Here is a 17176-nt window from a genome sequence, read left to right as displayed (position 1 = left end):
CCTTCCTGGAGAAGGTCCTCTTTCTACATTCCTTTAGGCAGTTAGTGTAAGGTCAAAGCTTCTTCTTGAGCCTTCTGTTTCTTAAAAGTAATTGCTTACAATAATCCATATGCCAAAGAGGCACATTTTAGGATGCAAACTTTGCTCCCTTACACTCATTTCCAATTTTACCCAGTACTGGCTCCAGACTCAACTTTCTCTAATGTTGATTCCCTGCCTGAGGGTGACCAACTTTCATTACCTGTTGGGAATAAGAGAGAGTTACGATCCTAGATCACACCCAAGCACGCTGTCTTCTGGGGCAACAAACAGAAGGTTGGGAACTAAGATATAGCTTGCTATAAGAGCTAAACAGGGGCTGTGCTCTCTCTCCTGAGAGAAAATGTATGCCATCACCGGGACAGAAAGCAGAAAAGTCTGGAGCCAGAGAAGCTCCTTAATGAGGTCTCTAGAGTAGAAGTACTGGAGGATGCAGACTCAGAAACAGATGGAAGTGTGATGGGTTTAGACTCAGTTTGGAACAAATCTTATCAACACCAAGGTCCCACAATTCATTCTTTTGGTGGATTGGTTGGAGGATTGCTAGGAAAAGACAAATCCTAAGAGGACAGGAATGTAAACGAAGATCTCCTCAGACCATAGAGGTTGAAGGAAGTTGCAAATATAAAAGGTATGTTGTTTTTCATTGAGGACACTTAAGGAAAAGTACCTCTGGTCAGCTCTGGTTTATCAGTCTAGAAACTGGGAGAAGTCATTTTGAATAAGATAGTGCTAGTCCCCTGCTCAGCATCTGTAATTTCCTTTTTTTTTTTTTTTAAGATTTTTATTTATTTATTTGAGAGAGATCACAGAAGGGGAGCGGCAGAGGGAGAAGCAGGCTCCCTGGTGAGTAGGGAGCCTGACATGGGGCTTGATCCCAAGATCCCAAGATCATGACCTGAGCCAAAGGCAGATGCCCAACCAACTGAGCTGCCCAGGTGCCCCACATCTGTTCTTTCCTGTGGCCCCCAGCCTCAGTAGAAGCCCCAGAAGAAGACTTTCCTCCAGCAAAGGTGCAGAACAGGTGTGCAGCCTAGCGTGAACTTGTGCCTTGGCAGAATTGAGGAAGTGAAGCCAGTCTTCTGGAACCACTGGAGGAAATGATACTGAGGCTAGCAATAACACTGAATGCTGAGCAAGGGATAAGTTGCCCAAGGGGAAGGGGTTAACTAGAAACTGAGTGACTCAGTCAATACCCAGTACTCTAACCCTGTGCTGACGCTATGCTCATAAAAGAGGTGGAGTGGGGGTGGGAGGATAAGAGGAAGAAATAAGAAGAGACAAGTCTCTGACCTGAGGAATTTTCAGTATAATGGGGAAAGAGATGATGCATGCAGGAGACAGATATAAAAATAGCACAAATACATCCTATCCTTCACCTGTATTAGAGCAGAATACAAAAGAACTTTGAGTTTATGATTGAATAAAAAACTAAGGGAAAGTAGGAGTGTGAGAAAAAAATGATTACTGATTGTAGAGCCAAAGTACCCCATCAAAAGGGTTTCGACTTTGGACACATCTACAGATTAGCTGCAAAGTAGGTCTAAGTATCAAGCAATAATAACATAAAGGTGAGAAAACACTGAAGAACATGGTAGCTAAGGCAGGGTTAGACCATTTATGGTTAGAGTGTTGTTTTATAAATTTGACATTATGTTTATATTAAAAACAACATAGCCTCGGGCAAAAGAAATACCAAGATCATGCAGTGGTGAGAGCTTAGCACAGGAGAGATTACAAACTGAACATATAGTGATGAGAAGAACATATAGGAAAGCCTCTTACCATAGCATGGCTCCTGCTTGCATAACTCCCCAGTCGTGATTGGGGAATAACTAACTCTTAGACACTTTGCATGAGGACTTCTTTTTTTTTTTTAAGATTTTATTTATTTATTTATTCATGAGAGACACAGAGAGAGAGAGGCAGAGACACAGGCAGAGGGAGAAGCAGGCTCCATGCAAGGAGCCCGATGTGGGACTCGATCCCAGGTCTCCAGGATCATGCCCTGGGCTGCAGGTGGCGCTAAACTGCTGAGCCACCCGGGCTGCCCTGCATGAGGACTTCTAATATTTATTTATTTGTTTGTTTGTTTGTTTGTTTGTTTATATTTTAGAGAGAAAGATAAGTATCAGAGGGATGGGGGAGGGGCAAAAGGAGAAGGAGAGAGAGAATCTCAAGCAGACTCTGTGTCAAGCACAGAGCCCAGCATGGGGCTCAATCTCATGACCCTAAGATCATGACCTGAGCCAAAATCAAGAGTCAGATGCCCAACTGACTGAGCCACCCAGGTGCCCCTGGATGAAGATTTCTAAAACACACCATTTCTACACAGCAATAAGAAGAATCAACAAGGGAGATACAAAACAGCCAGGATAGATGCCAATAGTAAGTCTTTACATGTAAGTAATTATTCTAAATACAAATAGGTTGAATTCACCAATCAAAAGGTACAGAGTGGCTAGATAGATTTTTAAAAACAAGACCTGGGATACCTGGCTGGCTCAGTCAGTAGAGCATGTTACTTTTGATCTTGGGGTTGTGAGCTTGAGCCCCATGGTGGGTGTAGAGATTACTTAAAAAAATAAAATCTTAAAAAAAAAAAAGATCCAGCTATACGCTGCCTACAGGAGGCTCATTTCAGCTCTAAAGACACATACAGGCTCAAAATGAAGAAATGGGAGAGGATATTCTATACAAGTGGAAACCTATAGAAAGTGAGAATAGCCATTCTTATAGCAGACAAAATAGACTTCAAGCTGAAAACAGGAACAAGAGACAAAAAAGTACATTATACAAGGATGAAAGGGTCAATACAAGAATATATAATTATCATAAATATACATGTACTCAACATCAGCGCACCAAAATATATTAAGTGAATACTGATAGAACTAAAGAGAGAAATAGACAATAATACAATAATAGTAGGGGACCTCAATATCCCCCTGTTGGCAATGGATAGGTAATCCAGACAGAAAATCAACAATTAAAACTTGGAATTGAACAATACTCTAGAACAAATAAACTTAACAAGTATATACAGAATTTTCCATTCAGTAGTAGAATACACATCCTTCTTCAGTGCACATGAAACATTCTCCAGCACAGATCATATGATAGGACACAAAACAATCTTAGGATATTTAAGAGGACGGAAATCATATCAACTATCTTTTCTGACCACAATGGAATGAAACTAGAATCAACAACTGAAAAAAAAAAAGGGAAGTTATAAATACTTAGAAACTAAACAACATACTTCTAAACAACCAATGGGTCAAAGAAGAAGTCAAAAAAGAAATAAAAAGTTATCCTGAAACAAGTGAAAATGTAAATACACCATATCAAAACGTATGAAATGTGGCAAAAGCAGTTTTGAGAGGAAAGTTCATAGCAATAAATGCATGTTAAAAAATGAGAAAGGGGGGATCCCTGGGTGGCGCAGCGGTTTGGCGCCTGCCTTTGGCCCAGGGCGCGAACCTGGAGACTGAGGATCAAATCCCATGTCGGGCTCCTGGTGCATGGAGCCTGCTTCTCCCTCTGCCTGTGTCTCTGCCTCTCTCTCTCTCTGTGTGACTATCATAAATAAATAAAAATTTTTAAAAAATGAGAAAGGTCTCAAATAAATAACTCACTTTACACCTGAAGGGGAACTATAAAAAGTACAAATTAAGGCCAAAGTTAGCAGAAGGAAGGAAATAATAAAGATCAGAGTGGATATAAATGAAATAGAGACTAAGAAAAAAAAAATGGAAAGGATCAATGAAACTAAGAGCTGGTTTTTAAAAAAGATAAACAAAATTAACAAACCTTTATTTAGACTAAGAAAAAAGAGAGAGAAGACTCAAATAAATAAAATTAGAAATAAAAAAGAGACATTACAACTGATACTGCAGATACACAAAGACCATAAGAGGCTGGTATGAACAATTTTATGCCAACAAATTAGATAACTTAGAAGAAATTGATATATTTCTAGAAATATACAACCTACCAAGACTAAAAATTAGAAAGAACTAGTAAGGGCAGCCCGGGTGGCTCAGTGGTTTAGTGCCACCTTCAGCCCAGGGCATGATCCTGGAGACCCGGGATCAAGTTCCACATCAGGCTCCCTGCATGGAGCCTGCTTCTCCCTCTGCCTGTGTCTCTGTTTCTCTCTCTCTGTGTGTCTCTCATGAATAAATAAATAAATAAAATCTTAAAAAAAGAAAAAACTAGTAAATCTGAACAGATCAATAACAAGTGAAGAAAATGAATCAGTAATTAAAAACTTCCCAACACAGAAAACCCAAGGGCCAGACAATTTCACTGGAGACTTCTACTAGACATTCAAAGAAAAATTAACACCAATTCTTCTCAAACTCTTTCAAAAAGTTGAAGAGGAGGAGACACTTCTAATCCCATTCTACAAGGCCAGCATTACCCTATACCCAAGCCAGAGAAGAACATCACAAGAAAACTATAGACCAATATCCCTGATGAACATAAATACAAAAACTCTCAACAAACTATTAGCATACCAGATTTAAGAACACATAAAAAGAATTAAACATCATGACCAAGTGGAATTTATCCCTGGGATGCAAGCATGGTCCAACACATATAAATCAATATAATAAATTGCATTAATAAAATGCAAGATAAAAATCACATGATCACCTCATAGATGCAAAAAAAATAAGCATTTCACAAAAAATAACATTCTTTCATGATAAAAAATTGAATATAGAGGAAATATGATAAAATTGAATATAGAGGAAACATACCTCAACATAATAAAGACCATATATGACAAACCCATAGCCAACGTTCTACTCAATGAAGAAAAATTAAAAGCTTTCTCTAAGATGAAGAGCAAGACAAAAATGCCTACTCTTTCCAATCCTATTCGATATAGTACTGGAAGTCCTAGCTACAGCATGGACAAAGAAATAAAAGGCACCAGGAAGGAAGAATTAAAGCTGTTGCTATTTGCAGATGATGTTTTGCATATAGAAAATGCCAAAGACTCAACCATAAAATTATTTGAACTAATCAATTATTTCTGTAAAGTTGCAGAATACAAAATCAACATGTAGAAATTAGTTGCCTTTCTATACACCAATGATGAGACATCTGAAAAATAAAATTTAAAAATATCCTATTTGTATTAGCATCAAAAACAACAAAATACATAGAAATAAATTTAACAAAGGAAGTGAAAGATAGTTCAACTAAAACTATAAGATTTTCTTGAAAGAAAGAAATAAGACATAAACATGGAAAGACATCTCATATTCATGGATCAGGAGAATTAATATTGTTAAAAAGTCCATACGAGTGGTGCCTGGGTGGCTCAGTCAGTTAAGCATCTGCCTTTGGCTTGGGTCACAGTCCCAGGGTCCTGGGATTGAGCCCCACATCAGGCTTCCTGTTCCTTGGAGAGCCTGCTTCTCCCTCTTCTCTGCCTGCTGCTCCTCCTGCTTGTGCATGCTCTCTCTCTCTCTCTCTCTCTCTCTCTCTCTCTCTGTGTGTCAATCTTTTTTAAAAAAGATTTTATTTATTTATTCATGAGAGACAGAGAAAGAGAGAGAGAGAGAGAGAGGCAGAGACACAGGCAGGAGAAGCAGACTCCATGCAGGGAACCTGACATGGGACTCGATCCCGGGTCTCCAAGATCAGACTCTGGGCTGAAGGCGGCGCTAAACTGCTGAGCCACCACCCACCCAAATAAATAAAATCTTAAAAAAAAAAAAAGTCCATACTACCCAAAGCCATCTACAGATTCAGTGACATACCCATCAAAATACCAATGACATTCTTCACAGGAATAAAAAAAAAAAAATTCTAAAGTTTAAATAGAACCATGAAGTCTCCAAACAGCCCAAGCAATCTTGAGGAAAAAGAACAAAACTGAAAGTATCACACCTCCTGATTTCAAACTATACTACAAAGCTACAGTTATAAAAACAGTATGTTACTGGCACAAAAATAGACACATAGGCCAAGAGAGTCCAGAATTAAACCCTTGTTTGTATGATCAAATAATATTTGAGAAGATGATCAAAGCACCCAATGGAGAAAGGATAGTGTCTTCAACAAATGGTGCTGGGAAAACTGGATAAACAGATGCAGAGTGATGAAATTGGACCCCTATCTTGCACCACCCCCAAAAATTAATTCAAAATGGATCAAAGGTTTAAACACCTGACACTATAAAACTGATACTGATATTATAAAACTCCTAGAAGAAAACTTAAAAGCTCCTCGACATTCGTCTTGGTAGTGATTTTTGGATATGACACCAAAGGCCCAAACAACAAAAGCAAAAATCAACAGATGGGGGACTATATCAAACATAAAAACTTTTGCACAGAAGAAGAAACAATGAACAAAATAAAAGACAACTCACAGAATGGGAAAAAAATTTTGCAAACCGGGTATCAGATAAGGGGTTAATACCCAAAATACATAAATAAGTCATACAACTCAATGGCAAAAACAAAACAAAAGAACCAAACAACCTGATTTGAAAATGGGCAAGAGAACTAAATAGACATTTTTCCAAAGAAGATATCCAAATGGCCAACAGGGACCTGAAAACATGCTTGCCATCTCTCATCATCAGGGAAATACAAATCAAAACCACAATGAGATATCACATCATACCTGTTAGAATAACTTTCATCAAGAAAACAAGAGACAAGTACTGTGAAGAAAAGGGAACACTTAACACACTGTTGGTGGGAATATAAATTGGTTCAAGCACCATGGAAAACAATACGGAAGTTCCTCAAAAAATAAAAAATAGAGCTACCATATGATTGAGCAATTCCATTTCTGGCTAAATACCCAAAGGAAATGAAAAAAGAGGGTTTTTTTTATTTTTATTTATTTATGATAGTCACACAGAGAGAGAGAGAGAGAGAGGCAGAGACACAGGCAGAGGGAGAAGCAGGCTCCATGCACCGGGAGCCTGACGTGGGATTCGATCCCGGGTCTCCAAGATCGCGCCCTGGGCCAAAGGCAGGCGGTAAACCACTGCGCCACCCAGGGATCCCGAAAAAGGAGTTTTGAGGAGATATGCACCTCCATGTTTACTGCAGCATTATTCACGATAGTCAAGACACGGAAACAACCTAAGTGCCTGTCAGTGGATGAGTTGATACAGACGTGCTACACACACACACACACAATCCAATAATTTTCAATCATGAGAAAGGAGGACATCCTGCCATTTGTGACAACATGGATGGACCTTGAGCACATTATGCTGAGAGAGAGAGAAACAGAGTAGACCCCAAACAGAGGAAGACAAGTAGTATATGATGTCATTTATATGTGGAATTTTAAAAAGCCAAACATATAAAAACATACAGTAAAATGGTGGTTATCAGGAGACAGGGGTTGGGACAGATTTTATTTAAGGATATAAACTTACAATGAATAGAAAAAAAAGTCCTAGAGATCTAATGCACAGTATAGTAAATATAAATAGAAATATTGTATTATAGAGGCACCTGGGTGGCTCAGTGGTTGAGCATCTGCCTTCGGTTCAGGTCATGATCCCGGGGTCCTGGGATTGAGTTCCACGTTGGGATCCCCGCAGGGAGCCTGCTTCTCCCTCTGCCTGTGTCTCTGCCTCTCTCTGTGTCCCTCATGAATAAATAAAATCTAAAAAAAAAATTGTATTATACAATGTTATTGTATAACATTGTATAATTACAATTAATACAATTAATACAATAAACATTGTATTATAATCATCGAACTTAAAAAGAGACTTAATTATTCCAACTACTGAAGAAAAGATAATTACTGTGATAGAGGTGATAGTCATGACTACAATGGCAATCATATTAAAGTATATAAATGTGTGAATTAACATGTTGTATATCTTCACTTTGTACAATGTATGTCACACATATTTTTTAAAAACACATATATATATTTCAATTTTTAAAAAACATTTCACTTGTAGGTTTTTAGATGATCAAGTCATGTGAGAAACATTTTCTCCCTAATTCCTGTGCCTAAATTCATCATGCCTGGCCATCTTGGTCATTTTTCACTTGGATTTTTGGACTTGGTGATTTTGCTTCAGTGGTTCCACGCTGTTTAAGAACAGCTTGGAAAACCAACTGCATTAAATTACCTTAATGAAAACCACACACACACACACACAAAAAAGCCAGATGATAATATCAGAGTACTGAGGTACAGTGCTGAAATCTAAAGAAGGAGGTACTTTCGAGGAGCACTAGGGCATGAGTGCTGGCCCCTCCTATAAACAGAGCATGGGAGGAATATGGGGCTGCCAGAAGAATGGGTAGAAAAATTCAACTAAAATCTTAAATTGCTAAAAGCCAGGCATGGTCAAGAACTGAGAGCTGCTGCTGCAAGCGGAGTTCACACCCATTTGAACGGTCTTCTCTGTGGACCTTTACTTGGTGCTCTAGAAAAGAACAGGGTGTGTGTCTCATGAATAAATAAAATCTCAAAAAAAAATTTTTTTAAGGGGCACCTGGGTGGCTCAGTGGTGGAGCATCTGCCTTTGGCTCAGGTTGTGATCCTGGGGTCCTGGGATCAAGCCCTGCATCAGGCTCCCCATGGGGAGCCTGCTTCTCCCTCTGCCTGTGTCTCTCTCTCTTTCTGTGCCTCTCATGAATAAATAAATAAAATCTTTTTAAAAAAATTATGGAACTGTAGGGGTACCTGGCTGGCTCAGTCACCAGAGCATACAACTCTTGATCTAAGGGGTTGTAAGTTCGAGCCTCACACTGGGTGTAGAGATTTCTTAAATAAATAAAAGCTTTTTTAAAAAAATTATGAAACTATACAAAAAAGCAAGATAAAGACAGCCCTGTCAAAAGACAATGCAAGCAAGAGAAATTCTCTCAGAGATGATCCAGATGTCGTACTATCAAACAAAGAATTTAAAATAACTATAGGTAATATGTTAAAGGCTCTGGTGGAAAACATGAGCAACTTGCATGAACAGATAAAGAATTTCAGCGGAGAGATAGAAACTCTCAGAAGAGTGAAATGGAAATGTAAGAAAACTGAACGTGGCAAGAGAGAGGAAGGATCTACAGGCTCCTCAGTAGACCCCAAACAGCTGAGAGAGAATCAGTGTCTTGAGGATGTGTACATAGGCATTAACCAAACTGAAATTCAAAGGGAAAAGAAAGTGAGAAAAAGAAAATAGAACAAAACATCTAAGAAATGTGAAATATAAAATGCTCTAATACGTGTGTAATTAAAATTCCAAAGAAGAGAGAGAGAGAATGGGCAGAGGAAACATTGGAAGAGATAATGGATCAAACCAGAGATCCAAGAAGTTGAGAGAACCACAGGCAAACTAAGCACCCACACACACACCACCTGAACACATCCGTCCAAACACCTGAAAACCAAAGAGAAAGTCATTAAAATACCAATAGACCTTTCTTTTTAAAAATCTTGGAGAGCCAGGGATCCCTGAGTGGCTCAGCAGTTTGGAGCCTGCCTTCGGCCCAGGGTGTGACCCCGGGGTCCTGGGATCGAGTCCCACGTCGGGCTCCCTGCATGGAGCCTGCTTCTCCCCCTGCCTGGGTTTCTGCCTCTCTCTCTCTCTCTCTCTCTCAATCTCTCTCTCTCTCTCTCTCATGAATAAATAAATAAAATCTCTAAAAAATAAATTAAAAAAAAAAATCTTAGAGAGCCAGCCAGCCACCAATAGCTTTAACGGCTCCAGAGGCTACCCTAGAGATCAAGACATCTAAATCTTTCTCTTGGCCAACTCACAATTGTCTAGAAGGTTTAAAAAGACAATTTTTTAAGAAATAGAAATGAGTGAGGGGATGCCTGGGTGGCTCAGTGGGCCAAGCGTCTGCCTTCATCTCAGGTCATGATCCCGGGGTCCTGGGATCAAGCCCCACGTGGGGCTCCCTACTCCCCGAGGAGCCTGCTTCTCCTTCTCCCTTTGCCCTTCTCCCTACTTGTGCTCACTTTTTCTCTCTCTTTCTGTCAAATAAATAAATAAAATCTTTAAAAGAGAGAGAAAGAGAGAGAAATAGAAATGAGTAAAATAAGAATGGCAGAGTCCAGTTTCTAAAGCATGCCACCCAACAACCATCTCGTTCCAGAATAGGTGGGAACCTCAGGTTAGCCCAGACCTTGTTTTCCAGCCTTTTCCTTGAGATGAGGACTGCAGGTCATCTCCCCTGGCTGCGGAGGCTTCAGGAAGGCCGCCTTCCTTCCCTCTTCCCTTGCAGGGGAAACCCCTTTTCTTTCTGAAGCTCAAAGGTTCCTCCGGCTGAGTTGCCCTAGATGTCGCCTTGGGTCCTGTCACAGGAAAGTCTCCTTCCACTCTAAGCACAGGGAGTATTCAGAATCCACCCACTTGTCTGAGAAGTGACTTATGAACCCCAGGAACAGGATATAGTCCTTTGTGATGTATTGTTGCATTTTTCAGGGCCACAATACCTTGATGTTGTTCATCACCTCTTTCATCACGACTTAGGGCTCCCCTCCGGCTGCCCCTCTGAGGACTCATGTTACTGCTCGTCTATCTCTCCCCACCCGTTAAATATTGGTGTTTGTTCAGCTCTCTGACCTCAACGAATGCTTCCCCAGGGCGTGTATCATAATAGGAAGGGATGAGCGGGGTGGGGGTGTAATTTGAAAAGCTTATTTAGCATTAAAATACATGTTCATATTTATAAATTTGACAAACCAATTTGAAGTTTAGGACAAAATTTTAAAAAGATGGAAAAATGTTATGTTTATGTGTAAAAGGGTGGAGATTGGACTTTAAAGAATTGAGAGGGGCAGTGGGACCTTGGGATTATGAGTTCAAGCCCCACCTTAAGTATAGAGATTACTTTAAAAAATTTTTTTTAAATTGAGAAACACGATCCTGTACTTTGTTTTCTTTAAAAGTAGGCTCCACGCCCAGCATGGAGCCCGATGTGGGCTTGAACTCATAACTCTGAGATTAAGACCTGAGCTGAGATCAAGAGTCAGACACTTAACTGCCTGAGCCATCCAGACATCCTAATCCTATACATTTCTTATTTCTTCTAGATAATTATATCCATATCCATGGCTCCTTCTACACCGGTGGTTCTCAACTGAAGTGATTTTGGCCCCTTGGGGACATTTGCCAATGTCTGGAGACATTTCTTTGGTTGTTACAAACCAAATGCTGAACTGAGGGCAGCCCCGGTGGTGCAGCGGTTTGGCGCCGCCTACAGCCTGGGGTGTGATCCTGGGGACCCGGGATCAAGTCCCACATCGGGCTCCCTGCATGGAGCATGCTTCTCCCTCTGCCTGTGTCTCTGCCTCTCTCTCTCTCTCTCTCTGTCTATGAATAAATAAATAAAATCTTAAAAAACAAACAAACAAACAAACAAAAAAAAACAAATGCTGAACTGGGTAGAGGCCAAAGATGCTGCTGAATGTCCTCCTATAGACATAGTGGGCCCCACAACAAAGACTTATCTGGCCCCAAATGTCAATAGTGCTGACATTGAGAACCACTGCCCTGCTCCCTACGTGCTGATGACTCTCAAATCTTTATTTTTACTCAGCACTTTTCTCCTGAATTCTAGAGAAATATATTCAGCTACATATTATGTATTTCCTCTTCAAAAGTTTTTTTTTTTTTCAAAAAAATGCACCTCTTCCTCCAAACTTGCACGTTCCATATGATCTACTCCGTTACCTGAGTCCAAATCCTTCAAGTTATCGAAGGTCCCTTACTCTCCTGCATTCCTATCCAACCAAAAATTGAATGCTCTCAATCTCTTTCCCTCCTGCCTGTTATTAGCACCATAAAACTTTGAGCAAGTCACTTATTCTCCACATGCCTCGGTTTTCTCATCTGTGAAATAGGGACAATCGTAGTACCACAACCTCATAGGGTTGATGTAAGGATTAAATAAGTTTAAGTGCTTAGTACGAAGCTTGCACATAGAAAGTGCCGTGTACGTACTTGCTGCTCTTATTACTATCAGTAGAAGAGGTTTATTTCGTGTCCTCATTAGTCCTTGCCTAAATTCCTGAAATGGAATCTTAACCAAGCCTCCTTCCTTCTAATCCATCTTCTATATTGTTTTCAAAAAGACTTACCAAGCTTTTGTTCATCAAAAGACATCATTTAACAAATGAGCAGCCACGACAAAGAATCCATAGGGAATGCCTACACATCAGTGAGAAGACAGACAACACAATTAAAAAGTGAGCAAAGGATTTAAACAGACAGTTCACAGAAGAGGATATCCAAATGGCCAAATAAGCACATGAAAAAATAGGCAACATCATTACTTACCAGGGGAGATGCAAATTCAAAATACAACGAGATATCTGTATATATACCCCCTGATGGGCTAAAATCCAAAATGGCAATACTGGTTAAAAACAGTTAAAAACAAAACCATGAGTGGCTAACAGATCAAGTTACCTCCCTGCTCAAAATCCTTCAGTGACTTCCCATTGTCTTCAGGGTGATATTCAAAGCTTGGAGGTGGCATCTGTACCCGTCAGGGTGGCACATAGCGTCTGAGAGCATCTGTCACTGGTGTCCCCACCCCAATCCTATGCTCGGCTAATACCTACCTTCTTGTGGTCCCCTAGATTTGCCATGGGTTGCTATGTTTCTGCTCATGCTGTTGTCTGTGGACGAAGCTATTTTGCCAACTCATAGTCATTCTTCAAGGCCAAACTCCTCCACGAAGCCTTCTGTGAGTTGCACAGAGCTAAACTGTTGTTCGCGAGAAGAGGAGTCATCTAAGAGTTGCTGACTGTCCAGGGACCTCCCTCCCTCCACAGAGATCTCTCAAGTTCATGAACACATGAAGCATGATGCGCTATATTTTAGGACCCCAGCCTTGAGATCACCTAAATACACTTTTTCTCTGAGCTTGGAAAAGTCAGCTATTAGCTGTTCCCTACTGCCCTCTGTTGAAACAGAGTGGGCATTGCGACTCTCATCTGCAGGGTAAAGATACTCTCTTTTCTAGAAAATTAAGAAAGATCTGAGCTAGTGGTTTAACACAAGAAACAGTCAGTCAAGGGACTAGAGAAGTAAGAATGAGTCAGGTTCAGGAGCAAGAAGCACCTGAGAACGCTCTTACTTTAAACCACCTGCTCTGCTCTTCTGCTTGAGTGACTCTTGACATCAGACAATGACATTCAGACACAGTCTTGCTTACATTCATCGGCCTTCTGACTTCAGGTCCTTAATGGTGAGCCTAGGGTTTGACGTCGTAGTGGAAAACCAGGAGTTAGATCCCACAGTTAAGGACTGCAGCCAGCTCAAATAGCTTAGAACCTCCTGCTCAGACCTGCTTTGTTCTTTGTCCACTGTATCAGGTGCATGGGTCTCCAGTGAGGGTAAAGATGCCCCCCCCCACCCAGCTCCATCCTGGCTAAATTCCTTTCCACCTCAGGAAATGGCACCTCCTAAGCCAGAAATCTGGGTATCATTGTGGCTTCCCTCCTCTCTTTCATAACCCACATCTGATTTTGCTAGTTTTCTTTCTTTTTTAAAAAAGATTTCATTTATTTATTCATGAGAGACACAGAGAGAGAGAGAGAAAGAGAGGCAGAGACACAAGCAGGCATGTCCATGCAGGGAGCCCAACGTGGGACTTAATCCCGGGACTCCAGGATCACACCCTGAGCTGAAGGCAGACGCTCAACCTCTGAGCCACCCAGGCGTCCCTGATTTTGCTAGTTTTCTTCACTGAATATCTCAACCCCATCCCTGTTACAAAAGAATTCAAAACAGGATTGTGAAGTTGTATCTGCACTTTCATATTCCCTGCAGCATTATTCACAATGGCCAGAACACAGAAACAACACAAATGCCCATCAACAGATAACTACACAAAGAAAATGTGACATATGCACTCAGGGGAATATTAGGCAGCCTTAAAAAAGAGGGAAATCCTCTCACATGCTACCTCATGGATGGACATCAAGGAAGTACATGAAACTAAGCAAAATACACCAGTTACAAAAGGATAAACACTACAGGATTCCACACAAAAGAAATATCTAAAGTAGTCAAAACCATAGAATCAGAAAGCACAAAGGTGGTTGCAAAGGGCTTGGGAGAGGGGAGGGGGAAAGGGAGAATTAGTGTTCCATGTGTATAGAGTTTTAGTTTTGCAAGATGAGAACATTCTAGAAATCTGTTGTACAGCCATGTGAATAGACTAAACACTGCGGTACACTGTAAAATGGTTAAGGTGGTAAATTCAATGCTAGGTGTTTCTCACCACAATTTTCTCTTTAAGTAGAAGCTTAATAAAGCAAGCTGTTAGATAAAGCTCACAGATACATTTCAGAAGGATCACAGGGTGAGCCACGAAAACCAAACTTTGGGAAGCCTGGAATATAATAGAGCTGAATGGTGATCAAAGTCTCTCAATGAAGAAAAAAGATTTCTAAGCCTGGGGATAGGGGAGAAGAGGGAAAGATCGTCATAACACTTAAATTTCTGAATAATACAAAACTAAAATCAGCTTGAAATAAACTACCAACTGCAAATTTTGCAAAAAAAAAAAAAAAGATTAACTATGCCCCCCTCAAAAAAGGTACTTTTATTATACTAGCAATTACGGAAGAAACACATAGAGTCCTGAGCAGTAGGCAGGGGCGGCGGTACCGACAGACATCCAAAGACATTTGATTAAACAGACCTGAAATGTTCTAAGTTGTGCCGGACACAACTTAGGTGCCTCCCCTCTAACAGAAATATAAAAGAGAAAATGCAGCCAGTGTAGTACATGGGAAGTGTTCAGACACACTAGTAATCAAAGAAATGCAAGTTGAAATGACTGAGACCCCATTTCTCATCTCTTAATTTACCAAGGATTAAGAGAAAGAATGTGAAAGCAAAGGAACAAAGCAGAGAGGTGAGGTGGAGGGGAGCCAGCAAGGCTTTCAACTCTAGAGAACACCCTGCTGGTTGCCAGGGGGGAGGTGGTGGGGAGGGCAGGGATGAAGAGGACCCTTGAGATGAGCACCCAGTCGTGTATGGAATTGTTAAATCACTACATTGTACACCTGAAGCTAAAAGAACACTATGTTAATGATACTGGAATTAAAATTACAAACTTAAAAAAAATAAAGGAATGTGAGGGGCACCGGGACCACTTAGCTGGTTGAGCTTCCAACTCTTGATTTCAAGTCACGTCATGATCTCAGGGTCTTGAGATGGAACTGGCTTGGGCTCCACGCTCAGCAGGGAGTCTGCTTCTTTCCTTCTCCCTCTGCCTCTCCCCCTTGCTCATGCTGTCTCATTTTTTCTCTAAAATAAATAAATCTCTTTTTAAAAAATTTATTTATTTTAGACACAGAGAGAGAGGCAGAGACACAGGCAGAAGGAGAAGCAGGCTCCCTGCGGGGAGCCCGATGCGGGACTCGATCCCAGGACCCTGAGATCACGACCTGAGCCGAAGGCAGGCACCCAACTGCTGAGCCACCCAGGCGTTCCTAAAATAAATAAATCTTAAAAAAAAATTAAATAGATTCTCATAGATCTCTGAACGGAGTATAAATATAAAGAATCGCTTGGGAAAGAACGTAGCAGTGCCACGGGCAGCTTGGAAATGTGTGCACCTATGATACTGGGGTTTCACTTCTGGGAGAATGGCCTTGGGAAATATGCCAAGTTTAAAAAGAAATGCTGTTGCTCTTTGCAGCACTATTGAAAATAATGAAAATTAGAACCAACCTAAAAATGTCCAAATTCTAGCTTTAAGTACAACTTCATCAGCTGGAGTCTCCCTGAACACAGAGAGAAATGCACGTGTCAGGTGATGTTCTGCAGCAAGTGCTAGAAGGTTCCACTCAAATGGCTTAAACAAGAAGAAATATTTTATGATCTCACATAGCAAAGTCATGTTCTGCTGGCAAGGGAGAAACAGCTGCCTCCTTAGAGGAGAAAGCCCCAGTTCTGGTCCCGATCATGACCTGAGTCTTTTAAGAACCCAAATCAGAAGAGTCACACTGTCTCTTCCTTTCCACACATTCCTTGAAAATATTTAACATTTTTTTCCTCCAACTAAAAAAAAAAGAATGTGAAAAGTGTTGAATAGTGCGCGCCTATGTGTGTGGGGGGAATTACTGTAAAAAAATCAAGTTGTAGGAAAATCACGTGATACAATGTGTAAACAGAATTGGCAAAAAATGAACAGGATATAGAGATGTATAGGTAGATGATCGCGTTTACACGAATATGAACGCATAGGGCATGTTCTGGAAGGGACACAACAAATTTTTTGGTGGTTACCCCCCGAGGAAGGAAGAAAGGTCATTAAGAGTCACTTTCACTTTTCCTTTATTAACTTCTGCAGTGCTTTGTTTGCTTAGTAGCCGGAGTATATTATAGATTCGTGTGCATATTTCAGAAAATACTTAAAGCAGACAAAGACCAAAAATATTTAAAGCAGAAAATATTTAAAGCAAAGACCAAACATTGGCGAGGGGAACAAGGACTGAAGCCCCAGGGCTGGTTCTGGGCTCTGCTCACACTCCTGCTGAGGCCTCCAAACCCCTACATCTCCAGAGGGATGGCACCGAGTAACGGAACCAAATGGTTTTTCTGTTTCCTTTCCAAAAGTTCTTTTGATGTTGCCTTTTATTTTCCTAGGGACTGACTCATTTGCATGTGAGTGAAAGCATGAGTTCAGGATTTATGATTAATTTGTCAACCTTATGGGACGCCTGGGTGGCTCAGAGGTTAGCGGCTGCCTTCCGCTCAGGGTGTGACCCCAGGTCCCAGGATCGAATCCCACATCAGGATCCCCGCAGGGAGCCTGCTTCTCCCTCTGCCTGTGTCTCTGCCTCTTTCTGTGTCTCTCATGAATAAATAAATAAAATGTAAAAAAAAAAAAAAAAAAAGGTAAACCTTAGATGTATTAATTTGCTCTTTCAGAATATTCCTTTAGGCCTTCGTTGGGATTTCTAGGAGACAAAGCCTACTGCATTCTGCAGTGTCTGGAAATTACCATTGGAAACCAGCATATTTAAGCTAGAAGAAGCTACTAAACATAACCATTACCTCACTTGAGTAATGAAGAAACAGAGGTTTAGGAAAGAGAAGTAGCTTGCCAGCTAGCCATGGTCCTACTGAAACCGAAACATGGATTTCCTTCCTCTT

General features: G+C 40.7%; 1 pseudogene across 1 annotated transcript in view; it reads right to left on the bottom strand.

The window, feature by feature from the left end:
- Positions 1–17176, bottom strand: part of LOC144307228 (glyceraldehyde-3-phosphate dehydrogenase-like) — a 41996-nt pseudogene that overhangs the window by 14997 nt on the left and 9823 nt on the right. Inside the window, exons 3-7 of the transcript XR_013374156.1 lie at positions 13140–13256; positions 12622–12766; positions 12136–12205; positions 10179–10347; positions 7542–7695 (exon numbers count right to left, since the gene is read on the bottom strand). The product of XR_013374156.1 is annotated as a glyceraldehyde-3-phosphate dehydrogenase-like (transcript). The remainder of the gene's footprint in view (positions 1–7541; positions 7696–10178; positions 10348–12135; positions 12206–12621; positions 12767–13139; positions 13257–17176) is intronic.

This window comes from Canis aureus, chromosome 38 (assembly GCF_053574225.1).
Source record: "Canis aureus isolate CA01 chromosome 38, VMU_Caureus_v.1.0, whole genome shotgun sequence".
In the NCBI taxonomy this organism is placed as follows: domain Eukaryota; kingdom Metazoa; phylum Chordata; class Mammalia; order Carnivora; family Canidae; genus Canis; species Canis aureus.
Note: the sequence above shows the minus strand (reverse complement) of the source record. Positions and strands in the feature narration are given on the sequence as shown.